This window comes from Microtus ochrogaster, unplaced genomic scaffold (assembly GCF_000317375.1).
Source record: "Microtus ochrogaster isolate Prairie Vole_2 unplaced genomic scaffold, MicOch1.0 UNK2, whole genome shotgun sequence".
Lineage (NCBI taxonomy): Eukaryota > Metazoa > Chordata > Mammalia > Rodentia > Cricetidae > Microtus > Microtus ochrogaster.
In genome coordinates, this window is record NW_004949100.1 from 9176515 (window position 1) to 9188567 (window position 12053).

The window sequence follows — 12053 nt, forward strand, 5'->3', positions numbered from 1 at the left end:
ACCCTTTTCAGGCTGTCTCTCTTGTTTTCATACATGAGAGTCTTGAACTGCTCTAGGTAACAGTGCAAGGATTGAAGAGTCTCCTCTTGTCCCATATGCTGCCATTCAAGTGCCTCGAACCCCATATCCTGCTCCCATTAGCATCACTCAACACTGAGAAAAGTGCCTCCTTGCATATCAGTATCCCTCGTTACATGTAGCTGTTTCGAATCACCTTTGAGGACGAGTCTTACACACCTTGAGATTCCCATTGATGTTTTGATTAGTACTTTGTTCATTACAGAGACTCAGCAGTTCTGTGTGAAACAAGTAGGAAGATGCAGATAAGGAACATTGATCCACTGTAAATGGGCCTGACTCTTACATCTCTTAAGCGAAAAGGATAGTGATTGTTTGTTATCTGAAGGAACGGAGTTAGCCAATAAATGATACTTTCTTCAATACTTGCTAGGACCAAGGGAAGGTGACAAAGAAATAATTAAATCACATTACGAGGCATGGATATCTAAAAAGGACACTGGTGGTTTGAAACAAATTGGCCCGCAAAAAGGGGTGGCCTTGTTGGAGGAGGTGTGGACTTTTTGGAGAAAATATATCACTATGGAGGTGAGGTTTGAGGTCTCCCGTGTGTTCATTATACCACCCAGTGTCTCAGTTAATTACCTGTAAGACTCTCAGTTACTTCTCCAATACCATGTCTGCCTGCATGTCGCCATTTCCCACCATGGTGACTGTGGACTATACCTCTGAAAATGTAAGTCACCATCACAAATGTTTTCTTTAAATAAGCTACTGTGGTCATGGTGTTTCTTCACAGCAATAGAAACCCCAACAAAGAAAGAATTTGGGATCAGGGACTTGGGTATTGCTGTGATAGGCTAGACTGTGTTTCTGTTTGAAGAAATATGGACATTGGTACTGTGGATTACAAAACCAGTTGAACGTTTTAAGTGCTGCTTAATGGGCCTACCTAATAGGAGCATGGAAAACAGTTGTGTTGAATGTGTTTTGAATTGTAGGTGCCTGGATCAAGAGGTTTTGGAGAAGAATGTTAGTATGTGGCTTTGAGAGCATTTTTGTGGCATTTCGGTGAAGAATGTGACTGCTTTTTATCCTTATCCGAAGAGTCTTCCTGATGCTAAAATGAAGAGATTTGGATTAATTCCTTTGGCAGAGGAAATCTCTAAACAGTGTAGTACAGTCTCTGTTGTGTGGTTACTAGTGTTAACTCTAATGAAGATTTATAATGAAAAGGAACAAGCTGATCAAGGAGGTATATGACACGGTTTCTCCCATAGCCGGCATCCATGGGTCGAGGAAGTGGTGAGAAGGGGGATTAGTTCCACTCACTAGTAAAATATTTGTTTTCTGTTCCCATGACCTTAAGTTATACTGGCCTAGAAGTTTTGGTTCCTGAGGGAGGAACACTTCTGCCAGGAGCCGCAACAAACATTCCATGAAACCAAAAGTGTGGACTTCTCTCTGGCCACTTTGGGCTTCTAATGTCCTTAAAGCAATAGGCTAAAAAAGGAGGGTGGAATTTTTTTAGGGTGCTTCTTTGGTCTACCATGTCCTGTGATTAAAGTCAATGGGAAACTACAACAGTCTAATCCAGACAGGATGGCAGGGGACACAAACCCGTCAGAAATTAAGGTGTGGGTCACTCCTCCACCAAAAAAACCAAGACCTTGTGAGGTTCTTGCTGAAGATGGGGAAAATACATAATGAGTATTAGAGGAAGGTAGTTATAAACACAAACTAAGACCATGTGCCCAGTTAGAGAAATGAGGATTATAGTTGATATGAGTATTTCTGTTGTGTTTTCTTAAGAATCCATATGTATAGATACTTGCATTTTATTTCAGTTTTTTATCATGTGTTGTAACTTCAATTAAGAAAATATCAGTGGTTATTATATTTAAGTTTGAGATACTAAGAGAATATCCTCCTAGGGACATCGCCACCTGTTCTAAATTTATGATTCATTTACAGTTGTACAAGGGATGGTTATATCATGTTAAGTCTAGTTATGACCTGGAAAATATATAATCCATTTATAATTGCATGTGACACAGTCATGTTTAGGCATTATTATGATCTTGTTATTGTTTCCATCTGGAAATTAATCATGACATTAGAAGACATAATTGTGGGTCAAGCTGATAAGTGGTAGACTTCTGGTGGTTATTATTGGGTGTCAACTTGACTACATCTGGGATGAACTACAATCCAGAAATGGAGTGGACACCTGTGAGAGACGTTTTTGCTTGATTGGCAGCTGGTAAATCCACTTCTATTCCAGACCTTTGTGTTTGGAAGACATGTGCACCTGATCTGTATCTCGAGGCAGGAAGACAGATGCCTTTATTCTGGATCTCGATATGAAAATACACACCTATAATCTAGGCTGTACCTTCTGCTGGAAGTCCATATGAGGCCATTGAAGATGGAGGCTTTTATTCTTTGCCTCCTTGCCTTCTATCGCTAGTACATCCATTTCCTCACTGGCATTAGAGCCTACTTCTTTGGGTTTCCAGCACATACTGAAGACCAGCTGAGACATCCAGCCTTGTGGGCTGAGCAACTACTGGATTCTTGGACTTCAATTCACAGTCAGCCATTGTTGGATTAGCTAGATTGATCCTCTAAGAGATTCCAATAATTGTACTTACCCATTTAGATAGACAGACAGGCAGACAGACAGAGAGACAGATCTATTTTATAAATTCTGTTACTCTAGAACAGTGGGTCTCAGCTTGTGGGTTGTGACTCCATTGGGGTTTGAGCAACCCTTTCACATGGGTCACATAGATCCCTGGAGAAACACATCTTTACATTACAATTCATAACAGTAGCAAAATTAGTTAAGAGGTAACAATGAAAATAATTTTGTGGGTGGGGTCACCACATGTGAAGGACTGTATTAAAAGATCACAACATGAGGAAGGTGGAGAATCACTGCTCTAGATAACCCTGAATAGTACTCAACGCTTCTTAAATTTCCCTCTGTTGAAGATCCACCCAGAAAGCTTATTTAAAAACAAATTATCAGCCAGCTGGTGGCATCACATGCCTTTAATCCAAGCATTCAGGAGACAGAGGCAGGGATGGCCAGCCTGCTCCACAGAGTGGGTTCTAGGAGAGCCAGGGCTGCTACGTAGAGAAATCTTGTCTCAAGAAAATAAGCAAACAAATTATCAGAACTAGAGAGATGGATCCATGGTTAAGGGCACTGGTTGTTCTTTTGGAGGACCAGGTTTTGAATCTCAGCACCCACATGGTGACTCATGACCATCTTTTTTGTTTAATTTATTTATTTATTAAAGATTTCTGTCTCTTCCCCACCACCGCCTCCCATTTCCCTGCCCCTCCCCAATCAAGTCCTCCTCCCTCGTCAATCCAAAGAGCAATCAGGGTTCCCTGCCCTGTGGGAAGTCCAAGGACCACCCACCTCCATCCAGGTCTAGTAAGGTGAGCATCCAAGCTGCCTAGGCTCCCACGAAGCCAGTACGTGCAGTAGGATCAAAAACCCATTGCCATTGATCTTGAGTTCTCAGTAGTCCTCATTGTCCGCTATGTTCAGCGAGTCCGGTTTATCTGAGGGGAAAACTTTCCTAACTAATGACCATCTTTAAGGGATCTTATGACCTCTTCAGGCCTCTGTAGGCACTGCATGAATGTGATACACAGACATACATGAAGTCAAACTACCCAAACACTTAAATCAATATATAAAGCTTAAAAAGGAAGGCAGGAAGGCTGGAAGGCAGAAAAGCAGAAAGGCAGGAAGGAAGGAAGGAAGGAAGGAAGGAAGGAAGGAAGGAAGGCAGAAGAAAAAAAGAAAGAAAGAAAGAAAGAAAGAAAGAAAGAAAGAAAGAAAGAGGAAAGGAAGGAAGAAAGAAAGAAAGGAAGGAAGGAAGAAAGAAAGAAAGAAAGAAAGAGGAAAGGAAGGAAGGAGAAAGAAAGAAGAATAGGAAGGCAGAAGAAAAAAAGAAAGAAAGAAAGAAAGAAAGAAAGAAAGAAAGAAAGAAAGAAAGAAGGAAATCAAATTCACTGGCCTGGGATGAGCCAGGTATAGGAGCATTTTGAGATATACATTTGTGTGGTACAAGGAAGAAGAACTGTTACAACGATATATAGAAAAATACTATTTGCTCTCTTCATGGTGAGGTTGACTCCTAAAAGAGAAATAGCATGCCTAAAATTCAATAAGCAATCGGTGGCAATAATCTAACCATTGCTAGTTGGTGGGCATGAATTTGTAATCAGCTTGTGCTGTTTCATCGGGCCTTTATTATAACTGTGGCAGAGTGCATGGAATGTCTGGAAAGCACACATCTGTGCTGGGACATCTTGGCATGTAGAGGTGTATGCTGGCTTGAGGAACACTAAGGATATGCCATACAATTTCTTTTCTGTGGCTGGAAAGAGTACTATACACTATAGAAATCTGACTGGGCTTTTGGCTTTAGTAAACTGAGTTTTCAGCCTGAAGACTTAGCAATTGTTTTTAGGAACTAAACACAGATAAGCACACAGATTAAACTTTGAATTTTTTTGAGCTTTCGAAGTGAAAGTAAAATGTTTTTTAAAACTGCTTCGTGAAAATCCTTAGCACGCATGGAAATGCTTGAAAGAGAACCGAGTGAGGGCCATGATTCTGTGTAGACCCACTGTTGAGTAGAAGAGAAGAATTCACTCACACTCAACTCTCAGAACGCAGCTGATGCTGGTCAAAAGGCACTCCTGATACTATTGCTACCTCTAGCAGTTTTGGCTCCTTCTCTCACCCTACCTGCCTGTGTGAAAAGTTACTGGGAAGAAAGGCTGATCATCCAAGGGAAACCCTCCTTTATTAGAAACAAATAATTGAAACAAAACACAAATACCATGTTTATTAGAAACATATTTTGAAAACAAGAAGGGACTGCCCACGAAGAAGAGTTCTTACTTTGTTCTGGATGTAGCTACAAACCCTTACAGTAGTTCTGAACCTTCCTGATGTTGTAACCCTTTAATACAGTTCCTCATGTTGTGGTGAGCCCCAACCACAAAATTACTTCATTTGCTACTGTTATGAATCATAATGTAAATATTTGATAGGATATCTGATTATGGGACCTCTGTGAAAGGTTCATTCAACCCCCAAAGAAGTCAGGACCAACATATTGAGAATGACTGCTTTTAAGAAAGTAAGAGTTAAATAGCCAAGCAACTCTCTCTCTCTCTCTCTCTCTCTCTCTCTCTCTCTGTCTGTCTCTCTAATGGGAACAATGTAGCACTTGATTGATTGTTCTTCTGTAGACATTAGTCATGTCATAGTGGCTAACGTTTAAATTAGCTGGCAAATGTTTCTTTCTAATCGTTACTGTTTAAGATAAAATGCTAGCTAATTTTAATAACAGAGAAGAGCAATTAGACAAATCAGTGAATCTTTCTCTACCCTTTCATCTTCAAAGCTCTCTGTTAGTTTGAGTAGGACTTTATGCTTTGATTAGGATGACTAGCAGATGGCTCTATTTTATGAAAGACAACAGTACATCTGAAATGCCAACACGTTTTTGAAGTCCATGTCCCAGCTGTATTAATTAATGCCTACTAATAATGTATAAATCTTCAGCTATGTGCTTATTTGATCTGTGCAAAAAGGGTTATTAATTTAGGTCTTGTTCATGCTCTTTTGGCTGTAAGTAACAGAAACCCACTTCAATGAATTGAGGCAAAACTAAGGAATTTCTTGGGAGGTAGGTTTGCTCTTCCATGCTGTTCTCTGTATGAGCTGGGTTTCTCCTTTTCTGTATGTGCTTGGGAGTCAGGATGCTGCAGTGGACCAACATGTCCTCTGAGTACTAACCTCAGCCCCAACTTACACCATGGTTGAGTCATGTGTCTAATATGATATGATAGTGAAGAAAATCTGAGAACAGCTTGAGTCAGCTGTTTTCATATCCATTTGGGAGTTAATTTAATAGGCTACAATTTCTCTTGAGGAAGCACTGGGCCCAGTAATAGATGTCTAAGAAAATATTATAGCATCTATAGCCAGTACTAGAGACCATAACCACTCATCCTTGTGATTTCAGCATGATCTACTTATAGAACCAACAGGCTAGTGTTAGTCATTTCTCAGGGATAAGGGCTCCTAATAACTATTCACCTTAAGAAGGTGTCATCAGACTAGCAATGGTCACCATATCTACAAGTCACAAGCTCTTAAGGAAAGAAACCTGATTAGCAAAAATATATAAACACATATATGAGAAAACGAAAAGCAGCTCCAATCGCAGTGGATTATTTTACTCTGTTATAACAAAATACTGGTAGTCTATTGTTTCTTTTCTAGTAAAATACCTAGATGCTTTACTGAGTATCTGAAGCATATTATATTAAGTTGAATTCTCATAAGTATCCAAGTGTGGCATCTTCATCTCTTATTTGACATAAACTTACAGTTAGCTTAAACAGCCCACTCAAAATCGAATGGTCAGAAACACACTTGAGGATCAAATATGATTTGGATCCCTTGTCCCACTGGGCCTCCTACTTGGTTGTCATTACATCAGCTTGCCTCTATCCACTGCTGGTAGAGGATCCTGGATTAGAGAGGTGCAGTTAAATTCCTCACTGACTTCCACATTTTACCCTAGCAATTCTGTCCTTCTACCTTCTGTTCTTAATTTTGCTATCACCCATTGCTGCCATCCCAGGGTACACACAGAGTAAGTAGATGTCAAAGGAAGCTGAAATGCTTTGGCTTTTTAAACTCCCAGAGGAAGAGGAAAATGACCTTCAGAATATCCCTCAATGCACATTGGTCCTTGCATTCCTACATTCTTATCCTATACCTCTTTATAAAATTAGACATTAGCATATTGTCTTCTTACATACTAACTGTTCCTTAATTCAGGTCACTTCTGGGATGAAATCAGGGATGCCCTGTACTAAGTTAAGGAATATAAGTGTCCAATTTTGCTAATCCTGCAATCAGATAACCAGACAATGAATTAATGAGAGTGAAAAACGGCACTTAGTTCATTTATTTTTGAACCATTAACAATGGAAAGGGAAAGTATATTTTAAGTCAATATCAAAGTATTTTTATAATACTTTTAAAAAATATTTAATGACCATTATATGCTTGTATATAATACTGCCTTATGTAGTGTCATGGATAAAGCTCTCTAGCTTAGCATATTGTATAAAATGAAATCAGGCTATAGTGATGGATCAGGGGATGAAGACACCTACATGTGAAGTCTAAAAACCGGAGTTTAATCCCCAGAACCTGTATGCTGGAAGGAGAATGAATTTATCCTCTGAGCTTCATATTCCAGCTGTGGTACCCCACCCACAAACACACTTAAATAAATGTTTGCTCATTCCTTATCCACCAGTAATTAATGCTTTAAAGTACATAGCCTTATATGTGTGCATGCATATGTGTGTACATATCTTTTATATGCAGGATATTATTTCATAGACATAATTTGGAAAACCAATTTTTAAGAAAATAGTGCAAAGAAGATTGTATATTCACCAGGGCAGTAGTATTGTGGAGTAACTTGAGTCCTCTCCTTTCAAGACTTATGGAAAATATAACTTCAAAGACCACTTGACAGAATGACCCAAAAATCCACCTAGGGTCTATTCCCTCCCGCCTTCCAGATGCATAGGAAGTAGCATTTTTGAGTAATAGCCCTGCTATTAGAAATATTAAAGTTTATCTTCTCCATGAAAAATGAAAACTGTCTAACAAGACCTGGTAGTGACAGAAGTAAGGTTGCAAAGATAAATAGGCCATGATGGGAGGTCCTTGACTTAAGATGAAAGAAGAAACAATTGCAGTGGATTTGCTTTGATAGTCTGCACCTGCACCTCCTTCCTTCACTCACTCTCTTAATGATAATATTTTCACAGGATATGTTCATTTACAAATACAAAAAAGCAAAACTAAAATTCCCATTCCTAACAGAAATTTCTTTAACTTATGTGAAATTAAGAAAAAGAAAAGATATATAATAGTTTTCTATTTTTAAGCTTTGCTTTGGGTTTTATTTCTAAGGTCTACATTGCTAGTCATAATTAGTATTACTATCAGTATGTACATCCAAGTGATTGGAATTTCTTACTAAGTGTTGTTGTCTGAATTGAAATAAAATTAATTATAATTCCTTAATGTTGTCAAGTGTCCTGTCACTCTTATTTGGTAAATTTACTTAGACGTGTGTAATAACTTTGTTTACATGTGGCTTATCTGAGTTGAGATGAACTCCATATCTTAAAATTAGGTAATTTAGCTTTCAAATAGCTTTTCAACTATTCATTATCTTCTCATTCTGGTCTAGCATTTTTCTTAGACAAGAACAAACTGAGCTATTTAGTTTGTAAGGTTTTCCCCAGCTTTCTTAGTTTCACTAATTATACCCATCTGTAGAAACATTAAATTTCAAGTGTCAATTATCTTGAGAAAATAAATTTCTAATTATATATATATATATATTCTACATTAAAATCGTCACCTCCTAATTATCTCCTATGGATCCATTATGATGAAACATATTTTTAAAACTACTCATTAAGCCTTTTTTATCAATACTATATTTTCATGTGACAAGCAGTTAACTCTTCAACCAGAGTGAGCAAAAATGATCCCACCCTTTGCTGGCCACGGCATTCTCCTACATCCCAAATCTCCCATTGCTCTGCCTTCACAGCCTACAGTCACACTTGATTCACAAGCATTTGGTTCTGAATTGAACTTTGGCTTGGAATGTGATGGTATTCTGATGACACACAAATACTTGCACTTCCCTGGGTGAAGCCTTCATTCCTCTTGTTCTAAAAATACAACCACTAGCTTGGCCATTTTCCTGTAAGGATAACCTAACCAACCAAATCCTTGGGCAAGAAAAATCTAACCGCACCCTATGAAATCACTCATGGCTTAGTGAGTTGAGTCTGTTCTGCATAAAGTCAAAATTTAATCATATGTCTATAAGATGCTTTTATCCAGGCCTCAAATTATTTCTTTTGTATATGTTTCTAAAGGAAATGAAATCAAGTCTGTCCAAAGTTGGCTTTTCTGCACGAGAGAATTGTGTGGTTTATATGAGAAGCATTAAAATTCTTCATTCAGCAAGAGACTAATCTGTGGATGTGTCACACTCTGGGCAGGAATGTATGATTTCAGTTGTTGATTGGATCCACACTTTCCTTTAACACAACTTCAGCTGTTGCTTTAGGAGCCTAGATGTTATCAAACTTTCAGCTAGTCAGGGGTGAATCCACCTACACTCTGTGCTTTATTTAAATGTAGAGTGTGATGCTGACATAACCGGTTCCATATTTTAAGGAAGTTAAGTCCCTGTAGCAGGATTTTTTTTTTTACAGAAGGATTTATTTTATTTGTGTGTGTGTGTGTGTGTGTGTGTGTGTGTGTGTCTGTCTGTCTGTCTGTCTGCTACAAGTGTGGGAGTGCCCTCAGAGGTCAGAAGGAGGCGCTGAATCACCTGGAGCTAGAGTTAAAGATGGTTGTGAGTTGTCTGACCTGTGTGCTGAGAAACGAGCTCAGAGCTCTGCCATGGCCGTGCAGTGTCTTAACCACTGACTCATCTCTGGAGCCGCCACAATGTTTCCTTTATCATTATCTTTCCCATTTCTTCCACCGTGTCTTCTCCACACACGAGCTAGGTCAAATGCCAGCTGGTTCACTAGACATTTTATAATGAAGTCATCTTTTCTTGGTACCCAGATTCACACATTCATTAAGTCACGGGTTGGTTGCAATTGCTCAGGTCTGAAAAAAAAATCATCTTTTCTGGTTTTATATTGTTTTTGCTTCTTGCATTTATATCTCCCATAGCACAGCTCTGAGCTGCTTCCTTCCTGTGTACATGTTATCAAATACATCTTTGAAGTTGCCTGTTTTTGTCCTTAGACAGGAGAAAGGAGAAGGAATACTGATTAAAATCCATTTCTGTAGATAGAAAATAACTCCAAACTAAATTCTCCTTAAGAGAAAGCATGAATCTGGTCTTCAAGACAAATGGAACAAAACCCTAAGAGTAACTTAGAAAATGTAGAACAGAAATCACATCAGACCAAATAGTCCATCAATTGCCCGTGCACAGCACAGAGTCAGCTCCTCTCCTTTAGAGCTCACTATTAACTTTCCATTGATGACCCATGGTCAATATGAAAGAATCCTCTAAAATGAACATGTGGCAATTACTGAGTCAGGTGAGTTAGAATAACACAAGAATGGTCACTGTGGGGATACACTAGATACAGAAAGCAGGAGTAGATCAGCAATCTAAATACTTATCTATTTTATCCTGATTAGTAGCAGGGTATCCACATGAATATAGAAGCCTTGTTTGATCAGAAGACAGGCCACAGGAGAATCTCAACTCGATTCTTCAAATTTTTGATAGTTCCCAACTTTATTCAAAAGGAGGAAAGTAAAGCCAAGAGCCTCAGCTGGCCTTAGGTTTCACATCAAAAGGGAGAGGATATCAGCTGCTCTCCATCCTCTGCCTTGCATGCCCGAAAGGTACACTGGCTGCTCCTTGGAGCTGTCAGAACTCAGGAGACTGAGATTCGCTGTGTTTTATGACAGTTGGAACACTGCAATAAGAAAGACAGCAAAGTTGTCTGCGCTCTCTGGTCCCATAAAGGAAACTTCACCTTGTGTATTTCTCATTGTCTGCTCAGCTGACATTTCTTATTCACTACATTGGAGTTTGCCTTTATTTATCATGCTTCTTGAAGGGTATTGTTCATATAATCTTCTTTATCTGTCTTGGCATCGAATTAGATTATTAAAATACTGAGAAAGCAGAAGTCTGAAGAGCATCACTGTCAGTCCCTTATTCTGTACGAGAAAGTCCTTGTAAAGCACTCTGGACAATAAGTGATAAGCAGTCACCAGACCTCATTAGTTCTTTTCTCCAGCATGGAGACATGAGAGCCCAAGAAGAAATATAAGTATTTCCAATGTGATTGAATTCATAAGCTGTAGTCATTTGTAGAGAGCTGCGTGGAGCGCACCTGAGGGTGCTGGCTCCCGCCCTCCACAATCCCGAAAGAGAGTGCTCTCTATGATAATCAATGATCAAGCAATGATTATCAGCTGCCTGCATATCCGTGAACCTATGGGCAGTGCCCACCTGGCAATCCGGGTTTTCTAACCTGTGCCTTTTTAAGGGCCTGGAAAGATTTGCTGAGAGAGAGAGAGACAGAGAGAGAGAGAGAGAGACAGAGAGAGAGAGAGAAAGATTGCTGTGAATAAAGTCCTGAATAAAACTGCAGTGAGAAGATCTCCGGGTGTCGCGACATCCTTGCGAGTCGAGGGTGGCCGTGACAGTCATTGCTTCTCTTTGCCTGAAGTTCAGGCGTTTGTGCTTCCCCGAGATGCTGATCTACAATGCAGTTTCTGACCTTCTTTCACCAAAACAGGTTATGGCTCACTGATGGTGTTAAGAATTGGCATTGCTGTGATAGGAACATCACAACCAGAATTACCTATCAGAAATGAAACGTATATGGAGCCAATTCTTCAACCTTCTCATCTTTCTGTCACATTTCCAGAGAGGCAACTTTCTTACTTACTTAAAAATAGAAACAGATTTAACTAAGTCAGCACTTTTTGGAGACAATGAAGCTAGGCCCTGAAATTAAAAAAAAAAAAAAAACCATGCATTTCTGTGGCAAAAGGCAAAAAGATTATCTGAAAATAAAGAAGACTAAAGAAGAACTGAAGTGCTAAGTATGATGACGATCAAGATCTAACAATACACACCTACAGCCACTTAACATCCACGTCTTAGTTTCTTTCTTCTTTTGCTGTGATGGGAAAATACTCTGAGAAATGCTACTTAAGAGACAAATGGTTTATTCTGACTCACAATTCAAGGGTATAGTAAAACATTACCAGACAGTCAGGACAGTAGGCAGCTGGTCACATAGTGCCCACAGTCAGCAAGCAGAGAGAGAATAAACGCATGCTATGGCTCAGCTTCCACACTCCAGCTTCCACAGTTATTATGAGTCTT